This window comes from Oryctolagus cuniculus, chromosome 16 (assembly GCF_051225735.1).
Source record: "Oryctolagus cuniculus isolate XC-2025 breed Fujian yellow rabbit chromosome 16, ASM5122573v1, whole genome shotgun sequence".
Classification (NCBI taxonomy): Eukaryota; Metazoa; Chordata; class Mammalia; order Lagomorpha; family Leporidae; genus Oryctolagus; species Oryctolagus cuniculus.
The window spans coordinates 71,291,989-71,306,168 of record NC_142882.1 but is presented as its reverse complement, the minus strand read 5'-3'; the positions used below and the strand labels follow the sequence as shown (position 1 = coordinate 71,306,168).

The following is a 14,180-nucleotide window of genomic DNA, read 5'->3' as shown; positions in this document are numbered from 1 at the left end:
TTCCTTTGTTTCTCAAACTCATTCATCACTGAACTCTATAGAAACTGGTCTGGAATAGCAAAATAACAACTTGGAAATTGGACACAGCTTTATCTTTTAAAAATATATTTTAAAATATAAAAGCGGTATGGAAGTGAATGATAGGATGGTAGAAAATACAGATCAGTAGAATGAAGAGAATACAAACATTAAATATCATCATCTTCTTGCAGTTGTATCTATGAACTACAGTGAATCTTTCTGTTTGCATTAATATCACATAAACATGAGAATTGATGAGAAATATGTTGTGGTAATTATCACACATTTGCTGCGACCTTCAGAATTTAATGTATTAATAAATTCCTTAAAAATATTGAAAATACCTAGAGACCAAACAGTCAATATATCAATACCTTAGTGTACATATTTACAGGTCATTTTTATGGCCTCTGGGACACACACACATGCACACACACACACACACACACAAGAAAGCTTCGAAAAGTTGATGGAAAATGTGCACTATCCCTTTAATTCCATTTTCCCATGACTTTTTAAAGTCCTTTTGTATATTATATATAATTTTTTCAGGTGATCTGCTTTTTTTAGTTGCTCTATTTTATTAATTGCTGTTACTCTCTTATTGTGCTGAATTTATAAATTAAACTTTAGCATGTATATGTAAGATAAAAATATACACAGGTTTGGTACTATCTGGAGTTTCAGATATCCGCTTGGGTCTTGAACTGTATCCCCCACACATGATGGAGGACTAGTGTCTATAAAACTGTGATTTAAAACAATGTCAACCTTGTCTAGAAGGCAACCGCAGAGACCTGACCGTTCAGTTGATGAAGACTTGAATTATGTACCCCTGCCTTCCACATGTTTCGTCAAATGCAGCTGTCCGTGTAACTCCTTTGGGAAGTCATGGAACTGCATGAGATGTTCAACATGTGAAATAGAAGCAACTTGAAAGAAGAATGACTAATGATCCACTAGGGTTTGGACCCCAAGCATATGAATGTGGGACTTGATAGCCATGAGAGGAAATGGACTGCACGAGCAGAAACCAAAAGCACAGAGGGCCAAGCCACGTCTGTTGCTTTTGGTGGCCTGGGTTCCAGAGGCTTTCATTGAGTCCTGTGAAGATGACGATGATGGAGCAGTTTCCACGTGGGAACATGCGGCAAGGCACGTGGGCAAAGTTGCTTGTGTAGCCAAGAGCTGAAGTGCAGCATGGTGGCAGGGAGAAGAGCATTCTTTAGCGTTTTCAAGCAATACAGAGCTGCAAAAGGTATGTAAAGGTTGAGCAGATGAGGAAATCTCCTCCTTGATAGAGACGTTTAAGTTGCTACAGCAAACGTGGCTTCTAGGGCCATGTCTTCAAGTGCCTTTGCAGGTTGCAGTTGCAAAAGAAGAGAGTAGATCAGACTAAAGAGAAATGACAGGTGCTGTAGTGCAACTGTGATGGAACTGGCAACCTGGAACGTGAACACATTAGGATGATCCCCCAGAAGGGCCCCGAAGTAATTGGGTCAGACTTTACAAAAGACTGCATGAGTAGATGAACTCAGTGATTGAAATTAACATTGATGCAGATATTATGAATCCCATTCATTTTCACATAAGGGTAAGCCCTGGAAGATTTAGTTTACAGATAACTAATGGTAGAACCAGGAGTGTGCCTGGTGAGTCTCATGGTTCATGGCCCTTAACCTGTACCCAAAATCCCATTTTGCTTGTGTTTATGACACCATCAAGACAATACCCATTTGTGGTCTCAGACTCCTAAATTGTGGAGCATTATTATGGGTTACACTGTGGAGGTGGGAAGCCTCTCCACAAGGACATAATCATGGGAAGAGCCAGTTGTATTCTTCCACTCGCCCTTTGCTGGCTCGCTTATCTCTTTGCAGGTATTGATCACTGCTAGGGGAAGAGGCTGTATATTCAACCCCTTCTGTCCAAGAGAAGAGATTTATCTAAGTACATGTAATGGAAAGTGGCAGGGAGAGGGGAAATATTGCCAGGAACGAGCAACATTTGATGAGACAGTGATGTCTGGAGGAACCTGTGACAAAAAAGAGGAAAGTCAGAGCACTGTCACTCTCTAGCACACGGCCAGCAGCACCTCCAGGTGATGTATGGCGATACAGGCCACCGAATGCTGCCTTTCTAACCTGGGCTGCGTCGGGCTTTCACGAACAAGCAGATTTATTGTGCTGTCACTGGTGCATCACCAAGAAGAGAGGTTGTAAGGGATTATGGGTAATAGACTTTTTTTTTCTAGTTGAAGCCAACAAACTGCCTCCTTTATCTCTGCAAGCAGGGGGCTCACAGACAGAACAAATTGGAATTCATATACACGTTGATGATGTTCTGTCCTCCCAAGTTGTTATAGTGTGTGTTTGATGTTTGTTGTTACAATAAGAACAGGAAAAAATGACAAACACCATCATCTCTACTTTGTGAAGAGCAAACTTCATCTCTGGTCCTTTCTGCTGTTCCCATGTTTTTTTAAATTGTCAATAATAATAATATTTTCATAATTATGAGCTAACAGTTAAACATGCCTGGGACTTCTTTTCATAACAACAGACTACAGCTGGGGAAGGAGCTTGTCAAGGTCAAGGAGAGAGTTTATATGTAAGGTCCTCTGGTGCATGCTGAAGTAGGCAGCTTGCCTGTAGTAGACTTCAATGTTAATTCCCTTCAGTAGTGTAATTTTCACCATTAGAAAATTTTCTCTACTGTTATCTCACACAAATGTGCAGGGATATGTGGAAGAATGATTGCAGAAGTACCTTTTAGAAATAGTAAATTGGAGGCCGGTGCTGCGGCTCACTAGGCTAATCCTCCGCCTGCGGTGCTGGCACACGGGGTTCTAGTCCCGGTTGGGGCACCAGATTCTGTCCCGGTTGCTCCTCTTCCAGTCCAGCTCTCTGCTGTGGCCCAGGAAGGCAGTGGAGGATGGCCCAAGTGCTTGGGCCCTGCACCCGCATGGGAGACCAGGAGGAAGCACCTGGCTCCTGGCTTCAGATCGGCGCAGCACACTGGCTGTAGCAGTCACTTGGGGGGTGAACCAACGGAAGGAAGACCTTTCTCTCTGTCTCTCTCACTGTCTAATTCTGCCTGTCAAAAAAAAAAAAAAAAAAGAAATTGGAAACAACTTAAACATTTGTCAATTAGGGGTTTGATTAAACAAATTGTGGGAAACCCCATCATAAAATTTTTCTCTGCATTAAAATAATTAATGTGCAGTGAAAAAAAGCAAACTATAGAAGAGTTTGTGAGGTATGATTCAATTTTTAAAATATATACATGAATGTATGTGTATATGCTGATATATACCTAGAACATTTCTAGAAATTCAAAACACTCAGAACTATAATTCATTAGGAAAATGCAACAAAGGGTGGTTGTGGAGGTGGAAATTAGATATTATTGGGCAAAGTGGAAAAACATTACCAACATGTTTTATGTATGTAAATTTTAAACACACTCAAAACTAAAAGGCAACATGTAATCCAATCAGCTTTCAGAATGTTTTTAAACACAAAGGGATGGGTGACCCTAATACCTAATTGAGGCACATCCCCATCGTGTGATCTCAGTAAGGTTTTTCTTCCCTCTTTTTACCTTCAGTTGGATTTTCAGCCTCTGCAAACTACGTCCAAGAAGAGGGAAAAATAAACTGAGTAAAGCTAGTTGTTCAGAATTGTGAGAAAACACCTAGAATGGCAGGAAAAATTCTGGTGGCAGCCATTAAGCAAGGGGAACGTCCTGTCTACTCTTGAGTGCCCTTTCTGCTGGACTGTTTGTGTGAAGCCATGGACAATCCTCTTTTGTACTGACTCATGGTCATTGCAACCTATTCAACTTCTGAGAAACAGAGGGCAGGGGTCTTCGTGGCAGTGTTTCCTGTGCAAAGCCGCTGTCCCTGCTCTTGCAGGTGACCAGGAGCCAGACGGCTTCGGGAGAGCATCTCAGCTCCGGGGAGGACTTTGAGCTGAGCAACCACCACATCCTCATGTGTCACTCACTCTTTATACTTCATTTTTTAAAAAATCTGTTCACAAAGCCTATAATACCTGGTGAAGCTGAACAGGTTTTGATTGAATAACCATTTGATTAAATTGATCACATTTCTACTTCACTGGCATTGTGGAGCATTTCCTATGAATCAGGCCCTGGTAGACATTTTCATGATGATGAAAGTTTATGTTCTTTTGAAATTTACAATCCAGATGGAGAAGTATGATACAATCCCCACATTACAATAGAGGGTATTAATTACAGTGAATTGAGTGGGTACAAGACATGGTCAGCGGGAAACACACACACTGACATTTATAACTGGAAAACACGTGTTCACTTGAATTTATTAACAAGGTTGAAGGAATCTACCACACAGAATTGTAAGCATTCTGAGGATCATCTCTACAGTGTTGTAAAAACAAAACCTAATGGTGGGGCCAGTTGTCTTGGGGGAAAACAAACAACTGTAGAGAGTTGTGACTTCCTATTTACGAATGCATCTGCCTTTGTTCCGGAGTGGTTCTCTGCTTCTCCATTAACGTTGCCATAAGAAATGAATGCATTCAATAGTAGTTTTCCAAATTAGTTGAGGAAATTATTTTTTGTTTTGTTTTGTTTTAGAATGAGCAGAGCAAGATTTATCGAACATACTGTGGACAGTTCAGCTAGAAACCAACTACAGCTCTCAAAAAAATCTTTCCTACCAAACATTGTATAAGAAACAATTAAATTTGTAACTTCAGAAAAGCTTCTTAAGGAATTTTGGAGCAAAACATAGCAGCTATTAATGAATTAAAAGAGTGTTGACATCATGAAAAACCACTGGCTCTTCCTTCCATTCTAAAGTCATCAACACCTATGGACAAGTCACATGGAGAAACTATAGACCTATGTTAATTATGTATTAAAATACAGTCTATGCAACAGATTAAAATGAACAGAATAAATCTGTATGTATCTCTTAGTTATTTTTATTCGACTGCCTGCTTTAACATGTACCACGCACGTTTAGTTTAGCAGTACAGTAAGAGGAATGCAATAGATAATTCTAGAACTATATTCAGCTATAAAAAAGAGAGAAATAAACATGAAAAGAGGTCAAACATTGTGTGACTCTTTTTTGGTTCTGCAGTTTGATATTTGAGGCCCTGCAGAATGTGAACCGTTTCTAGCCTTCCAGAAGGCTTTGGAGTTAGCCTCACGCCATCTGCTGGAGTGTGACAGGGTTTGCATATGCACTAGGACAGAAGGCTGGAAAGACACTCAAGTTCACATCGAACATCTTTTGCTACTAGCCATGGTCGAGTGCCCCACCCCCAATCCTGTGGCATTTTCCTTTGAACGTGTTTTGTCTTTACTCCTAGACTGATCGACTAAATTAAGAAAATTCCATTCATTTTTCAAATCTGATGTGAATGAATCATGGCCTCGACCAACAAATGAGCCTGAGGTGGTAGTGGGTGAATTCAGAGACATGAGTGCCCCTCATTCGCTTGTTTGGATGCCGATGCTGTAAGCAGGGGACAAAATACACAGATAAGCTGAGCCACTAGTGTCTTTCTTTTCTTGTGTTCTGTCAAATATCTTATAAATAAAGGTGTCCACATGATGTTTACTCTGACAAATGGGCTCTGTCCAACATAAGAAAGAAGGAGATGTTTTGGTAAAGGAAAAAGGAATTGATAAAGCAATGAACATTAGAAACACTTGGTTTATGGAAAGATCAACACATGAAATGGTGACTGACAATTTCTTTATTATTCTAGACTAGATTGATTTTGAGATCAAATAACTGCTGAAATATCTTGTGAGATTCTGTCAGAATTGGGATGAATTCCAAGATGGCTTCACTGTTACATATAGAAAGAAAAGAAACAAAGATGCAGAAAATGCCCCAAAGACATTCTCTCATTGGATGGACCTGTGAGGTCTTATTGTCACGGGTTAACTACCCACTATATTTTAGATTTTGAAATTGCTGAAGCATTCACATAGGAAATTAATGCAGTCACTATTCATGGTAAAGATTTTGTAATCATTTCCTTCTTTATCTTTTTGCCATTTCGTGGACATTGTGGTGCTTGTGGTAGGATGTTACCAGCATTTCTGATAACACTTTAAGCCTAAAATACTGCAGTACTTCCCAACTGATGAACTAGTCCCACTTGAGCAAGTTAGGGAAAAAAAATGAATCTGAGACATTGAGTCACTGTCATACAGATTGTGGGGGCTCAGAGAAAGCTCGAAGTCAGGCAGAAAGCTAGCGCTTTGTTCTCGGAGGTCTCAGATACCAGTCAGCGGGTATGCCACCTGGGGGTGGGAGCAAAGGGCCAGAGAGGAGGGACACGCGGAACTGACAGCAGTTGTCCAAGAACGGATCTGCTAAGTCCCACACTTCCTTCTTGTCTGTCACTGGCGCTGGCCACTTTAACAGCTGCAGATGACAAGAGGAAGGCAGCTGTAACAAAACAGAACCTGGCCTGTCAGGAAATACGGCCTGTTTTTATTTTACCTCAGAAGCGGGGCTGGTGAGAGGAGCCTTCCCAACGTCTCTCTATCTCTCGGCTGCTAGGCTCCAGAGAAGACTGGGGAAGGAAGAGAAAATCTGTTTTTGGAGGTGGGTGTTTAGCCTAGCAGTTAAAACAGTGGTTAAGACGCCTACCTCTTCCGTCAGAGAACCTGGCTTTGCTCCTCAGCTCCAGCGCCTGACTTTCTATTAATGCAGACTTGGGAGGGCAGCAGTGATGGTTCAAGTATTTGGGTCCCTGCCACTCACCTGGGAGACCTTGACTGAGTTGCTAGCTTCTGGCTTCAACCTGTCCCAGCCACAGCTGTTGTAGGTATTTGAGGAATTAATCAGTGTATGGGAGCTCTATCTGTCTGTCCCTCTGCCTCTCAGATTGACAAGAGAAGAAAATAAAATATGTGCTTGACTAACTGTGGGTGAAAATTCTGGAATGAGGTCACTTTTAAAAAGCATTGATTATTACAAGAGTCCTTGACTTATGTAGGAGACTTATTTAGGAGAGTGCTAGCAATGGAGTAGAGTGTATGGAGTATGTTCTGTCATCACCAAGAACAGAGTTGCCAATGACAGCTTTTTAAGTATGATCTCATACCCAAGAGGGTTCCTTATTTTTACCAACAAGTGATGAGACGGAAATTTGTCCCTTCCATCATCTGCTGTATGTAGTCAACCTGTATTGTTTGCAGATTCTGTATGTGGGAATGCTGTGTATTTGTGAATGTTGGGAAATACGGACATCTACATCAGTTTCCCACATGCTACATTATAACATTTGTGAGGTCCTCTTAGGCTTCAGAGGCAGTAGCTTAAGAATTTGTAAGCTGTGGTCAATAGGAAGCTTGGCACAGCCTCTTCTTACTTCCCCGACCTGGTTCCAGAGGTGGACACTTGTAATGACAGAGGCTTGGTTGGTACACGGGCTTCTGGGACAGAAAACAGACACTGGGATGTTCTCTTCTTGGTGGCTGTGATGGGTGCTCTAGAGCTTGTCTTTGGGAAAGTCAGCAAGGGCAGATCTGATGCAGTGTTAGGTCCACGAGGGCTCCAGTCTCTTCTGCCTGATTCGAGGTTATGATCTTTATGTCTCCAGATCTCTGCTTCTTCAAGACACAAACCCAGAAGAGTCACCCATCACCTCTTGGATGTGCCTTCAAGATGTCTCACCCAGCCTTCACCTCCAGCCTTCTTCTCCATCACCCTCTGTTTTCTGTCTTTGCTCCAGCTGCAAAGGCTGCTAGTTGGTCCTTGGAAGCAGGGAGTTCATTCCTACCACAGGGCCTTAGCAGTCATACTTCCCTGGGTCTTCACATGCCTGGTGAGCCTTTATTTCATTTAGCTCTCTGTTCGTTTGTTGCCACTTGAAAGGGTTTCCCTAAAAGCTCCATCGCTCTCCTATTACACTGTTTTCCCCACTTTAAAATACTGCTCCTAAATATGATATTATATGGTTAATTTAAAAATTGTCTCCACCCTACCAGACCAACCTCATGGGGATATAAATGTGTTATTCATCTCTTTATTCTCTGCCAACTCTACAGATGCTTGGTGTATGGTAAGTCCTCAATAAAATATACTGAATAAATAATTGTCCATAAAGCATTCTTTGGAAGTCCCTTTGTCCTTTATCACTTTCATTCATCTAGAAGAGGGAATCTAAAATTTGATGTAAAAAATCACTTTAGGTTGCACTAACATGTGATTCCTTGTACAGCACATTCTTTTTGGGGCCAACATTGTGGCATAGAGGGTTAAGATGCTGCCAGTGATGCTGGCATCCCATCTGAGCACCAGTTCATGTCCTGGTTGCTCTGCTTCCAATCCATCTCCCTAGTAATGCACCTGGAAAATCAGCAGAAGATAGCCCAAGTATTTGGATCCCTGCCATCTATGCAAGAAACCCAGATGGAAATCCAGGCTTCTGCTTTGGCCTGACTCAGCCCAGTCCATTACATCTATTTAGGGAGTGAACCAACAGAAGGAAGATCGTGCTCTTGTCTGTCTTTTCCTCTCTCTCTGTAACTCTGCTTTTCAAGTAAATACATCCCTCAGAAAGGAACATGGTTTACTTAAAATTAATAGTAAGATACTAACACATTCCAAAGGCACATCTGTTAATGCTTCCTGGGGTAATCACTTATAGAAGGGTCTTGTAGAATGGGTAGTAACTCCATATAGACATTTTGGCATTAGGGGTACTTTGAGAGGACACAGTGTTATCAGGAAGTAAGAACAGCATGAGCAAAGCAAGTTTTATTTTCAGGGAACTGGAAGCAACTGCAGGTAACTCGAGATAAGGGCACACAGGGGGATGTGGAGAGAGATGAAGGTGGAAAGAGAGAGGCAAGTCTTGAATAGCTTTGCCTTTTAATACAAAGTACCCTCAATTTAATTTCAAAGAAATGAGAAAATCAAAGGCTTCTAAATGAGGAAATAGTATACTCATTTCTGTGTTTTAGAGAGATAATTCCAGCGGCCGGTGCTGTATGTGTTGGAAAATTATGTTGGAATTGGCTAGGAAAGTTAGGAAGCCTTAGGGACATACAGATGAGCATGGGGGTGGTGGTCTTGAGGGAGAGAAAATGAGTGATTTCCCTTAAATAGTATGAGTAGGAGTTGGAGTGAGTTTGGATGTAAAATATTTGGCTATAAACAACTGACTTAATAGTTTTCCTTTCCTTTGGGTGCAGGACCTTGCTGGACAAGGAAATACTTCAGAATGGGGAAACCATAGTGCCTAGTCTTGAGCAATAAGCAATGGGAATACAGAAAACCAACTTTTAACTGACCAGAGCCAAAGCCACAGAACAGAGATGATCCCGCCAGTTGGTTACTTTCTCTGGGATGGTTTTGTAATAAAACAATTATAAAGCAGAGTTACGGGAGATTTCCAACAGAAGGTAAGAAACTTAACCGCATTGAGAGAGATTTGAAACAAACAACAAAGAGGAAAAGCTGATTCAAACATGCAGTTGTGCTAGATAATAATACTTCCTTATTCCATTTTCATTAAGATAATTAATGTTAGAATACCTCCTTGGAGGCCGGCGCCGCGGCTCACTAGGCTAATCCTCCGCCTTGCGGTGCTGGCACACCAGGTTCTAGTCCCGGTCGGGGCGCCGGATTCTGTCCCAGTTGCCCCTCTTCCAGGCCAGCTCTCTGCTGTGGCCAGAGAGTGCAGTGGAGTATGGCCCAAGTGCTTGGGCCCTGCACCCACATGGGAGACCAGGAGAAGTACCTGGCTCCTGCCATCAGATCAGTGCGGTGCACCGGCCGCAGCGCGCCAGCCGCGGCGGCCATTGGAGGGTGAACCAACAGTAAAGGAAGACCTTTCTCTCTGTCTCTCTCTCTCTCACTGTCCACTCTGCCTGTCAAAAAAAAATAATAAAAATAAAAAAATTAAAAAAAAAGAATACCTCCTTGGAGCTAGCCAGAACGATCTTATGATTTCTTCCTAACTCACTCAGATGTAACAAGAGAATTGAAAGCTCAATGACAAGCATTTAAAAAATATCAAAAAAAGGGAATAGAGGCTTCTTTGGTAAGGGGCAAGCAAGCAAATGGAAATAGTGTCAGTGACCTCCACCCTCACTCTGTTCTGCTCCTCTGCCCTGGCCAGACACTCTCCCATCAGGGCCCTTTCTGCTGGAATGCATGAGAATGGTGAGTGATGCAGGCTTCCCGGCACCTCCTTGGCTGAGACTCAGCACAGTTATGTGTCCTTGCCAAGAATCCTGCCCATGGGCAAAGGGAGGGGCATGAAGAGCCAACCAAGCTGAGATTCTGTACACATGTTCGTAGCAGTCAACTGCAGCAGTCTCCATCTGTGACCTAAAAAGTTCCCGTCGTCAGCTTCTGAATGTCAGAAAAGTGGGTTACTCTCTCAGTCCTGTATTTACTCTTGAGAGCTACTCAGAGAAGTCGCAACTGAGTTACCTAATTTAGGAGGACCAAATTGAATAAGACTTAGGAACACTATGCTCCTCCTATTTATATGGCTGGTTTGAATTCATCCCTCCCAAAGTTTAAACACAGACTTGATATACAGAAAATAAATTTAATAAGATTTATCCTTCCATTTTACATCATCCATGGTGTGATCACTGATTCTTTAGAAAATGTGTCCCCATTGTTAGACTGACTTTATCTTTCCTTTTCTTGCCTCCCCAATTCAGATTGTCAAAAAATAAAATCCCGAGAAATGCTCTGCACAGTTATTAACTTTTGCTTGCATTTTTGGGAGGCCAGATACAACATGTAAATTGATGAAGGCCTTCAAGCTTCAGCTTTCATGTACAAACTCAGAAAACTGTTCAAATCACAAAATACATGCATGCCCAGTTAACTATTAGATTCAGTGATTTCCAAGACAATGTTTGTCATCTTTGGCTTCAAACAATATGCTCAAGTTGCCAAACAGTAATCAAATAAATCTTTAGGAATTGATCTTGCTTAATCTATTTATTATTTTTCTAATTAAGGTTTTGTGTTTTTTCTTTTGCAATACATCAGTCAGCCACGTTTGGATAGCCTCAGAAACTTTGGAAAATCTTCTGCCTACACATAAACGAGCACATCTATAGTTGGCCATTTTCATGATCTAGTGTATACTTTGCAGTCCCTGTGACTACATCTGCTTAGCTAGTAGGACATAAGTTGACTTCAAATGATATAGGAATGTTGTTCTTAGGGGATGTAGATCATGAGGTTGACTATAGAACTATGGCTTAGAAAAATAGAGGAATGAGTTATATCAATAGGATGATGGGTATGTTTGTCTAATTGGCATCTGAGCATATTAATAGATGAGAATTATTTTATAAGTGAGTCCATTTCTGTAAGTCTTGAATTATGAAGAGTTTAGGACAATGAATACCATGCATTAGGGGAAGAACAGGATGAAGCCCATATGTTTCCCATGAAACATACTGTTAAGTATGGTTATAGACTTTGATATATTAAACTGTAGTAATGATTTGGAGGATAATAATTATTATTATCCCCAAATGAGGGATATGTAAGGAACTTTGAAAAGATAATAATTCTTAGCAAAGTGAATAGTAAAGGCATTATGGAGGATGTGGCATTGGAACAAGGCTTCTAAAGGCAAGGGAGTGAGAATTAAGGCTGATGGAGCAGCACAATTATCATACTCAGGTCACAGACAATGAAGGGCTGAAAGGGGCCACTGGGAATTGAGAAAATCATTGCTGTATTCAGGGAACATTCTATAGTTGTATGGAGCTGGTGTGTAGGGTACCTATGACTAGACTTTTTATCTTATTTGAGAGGAAATCTTAAACCACTGGTGGGTGTCAAGAACGGCAAAGATAGAGTCAAAAGTATAACTGTAGTTAGCTTAATATTGTATAATTCCATTTGTCTATTCAGGAAGCTCTGCTGGTAACACTGACTAATTTTCTGGTCCTTAGTGATTCTATGAGATAGTCTAGTTTCATAAGATTGTTTGATATTTCCTTCAGTTTTCTGAATTGCATGACTAACTGCTCTCCTCACACCAAGGTTGGACGTATAACCACTGGTGGTTGTTCTTGTCCATCAGCAAGGTTCACTATATTGCAGGGAATTGGTTCATGAATATTTTCATTAAGTTTCTCTTATTGCATTGGGAAGGTTGGCAGCAAGAATAGATGTTTTTGTCTGAAATGTAATGGTTAATTTTGCTCCCTTTGCAGGATATCTGTTACTACCGCTTTATAGATTTCCTCTGTGTTACTTTTGGTTGAATCAAATCAAGAACTGCGGGCCGGCGCCACGGCTCACTAGGCTAATCCTCCGCCTTGCGGCGCCGGCACACCAGGTTCTAGTCCCGGTCGGGGCGCCGGATTCTGTCCCGGTTGCCCCTCTTCCAGGCCAGCTCTCTGCTGTGGCCAGGGAGGGCAGTGGAGGATGGCCCAAGTCCTTGGGCCCCGTACCCCATGGGAGACCAGAAGAAGCACCTGGCTACTGCCATCGGATCAGCGCGGTGCGCCAGCCGCAGCGTGCCGGCCGCGGCGGCCATTGGAGGGTGAACCAACAGTAAAGGAAGACCTTTCTCTCTCTCTCTCTCTCTCTCTCTCTCTCTCACTGTCCACTCTGCCTGTCAAAAAAAAAAAAAAAAATCAAGAACTGCAAATTTGGAAGGCTTCTGGGGCTGTTTTATTGTGCAATGGGCAATGATTTGAGTCCTGGCTTCTCCACTTTTGATCCAGCTCCCTGATAATGAACAGGGGAAACCAGAAGACAATGGTGCAAGTACTTGGGTCCCTGTCACCCACATGATAAACCTGGATGAAGCTTCTGGCTCTTGGTTTCCACCTGGCACAGCCCCAGGGATTGCAGCCATTTGGGGAGTGAACTAGTGGATGGAAGAGCCCTCTCTCCTTTGCCTCTTTCTCTGTGATACTGCTTTATAAATACATAAATCTTTTTTAAAAATGGAAGGTCCCATGTGTTTCCAATGTATTTTTTGTAAGAATGATAGTAGAAATGGTGTCCTTTCTTTATAGAGATCAGTTTCTTTTTAATAAGAACATTAAAAAATACATGTCATTGAGCATGCAAATGGAAAATGAAACTATTCCTCACTAAAGCCATACAGCTTTAGGGCCAGGGAAAAGAACAAATTCATAATGTTGCCAATCAAACATTGCAAGACTAAATCAGGACTGTGGTTATAAGGCCCTTCGCTAAGATTTTTGAAACCACTGCACAGTATATCATTTTACACAGACAAAAGCATCCCTAAGAAAGATTCAAATCTTTGATTTACAAAAACTGGAAACTTCCAGAGTCTCTTTAGTCCAGTCTCTAAACAGAGGGGTGTGTCCTGAAAGTAATTATGAGTGTGGCTTTTGCAAAGGGCCACAACGTTTGAAACTAACCAGGTTTCTCCAAGAACTGCATTGGAGAAAGCACGGCCGGCTCACCTTGGAAGACTGGAAGCACTTATGATATGAAAAGGTCTTAGACTCCTGATATCACAAGGCAGAAATCACATTGGGAAAATTGCTCAGTATCCAGAAATGGCCTGTCCATCGATGCCCTCTCCTGAAATGGCAGGGCAGGGTGATGGAAAAGGAAGACACACCCCGAGGGCAGAGTCCTGGGAGCAACCAGTGGGGTTATCACTTTCAGGAGCAGAAACAGGGTCCCAAGAAGAAACATCTCCCCTTGGACGAGTGGGGTTTGCAGTGTGTGGCCAGCGGACTTAAGAATAGCTATGACGCCGTCACTGGTCTGTGCCTCCCAGTCTTCCCTTTTTCTCGTGGGAATATTTGTGACTTAGGACAACTGTTCCATCTCCGTGCAGTAGTTTGTGTTGGGCAAATAGCTTGTCCTTTTTATGAGGCGGCGTCTGCATCAGGAAGCACATTCAGATGACATAGATCACAACTTGTGGCGGGAAAATGTATTGTCCGTTGTTTCAAGCATCCAGTGACCTTTTGCTTTTCTTTTTGTATTTAGTAGGACAAATTATTCCCGCCTTCTTTGCTTCTTTTTTTTTCCTTTTTTCTTTTTTTGACAGGCAGAGTGGACAGTGAGAGAGAGAGACAGAGAAAAAGGTCTTCCTTTGCCGTTGGTTCACCCTCCAATGGCCACCGCGGCCGGCGCGCTGCAGCCGGCGCACTGC

At 42.1% G+C, this 14,180-nt stretch overlaps 1 long non-coding RNA gene across 1 annotated transcript; it reads left to right on the top strand.

Moving 5' to 3' along the window:
• Nucleotides 1-6,426: 6,426 nt before the first annotated feature.
• Nucleotides 6,427-8,146, top strand: LOC149121810 (uncharacterized). Its single transcript, XR_016223305.1, has 2 exons — nt 6,427-6,640; nt 7,641-8,146. It is a non-coding gene; the product is annotated as an uncharacterized LOC149121810 (long non-coding RNA).
• Nucleotides 8,147-14,180: the final 6,034 nt, after the last annotated feature.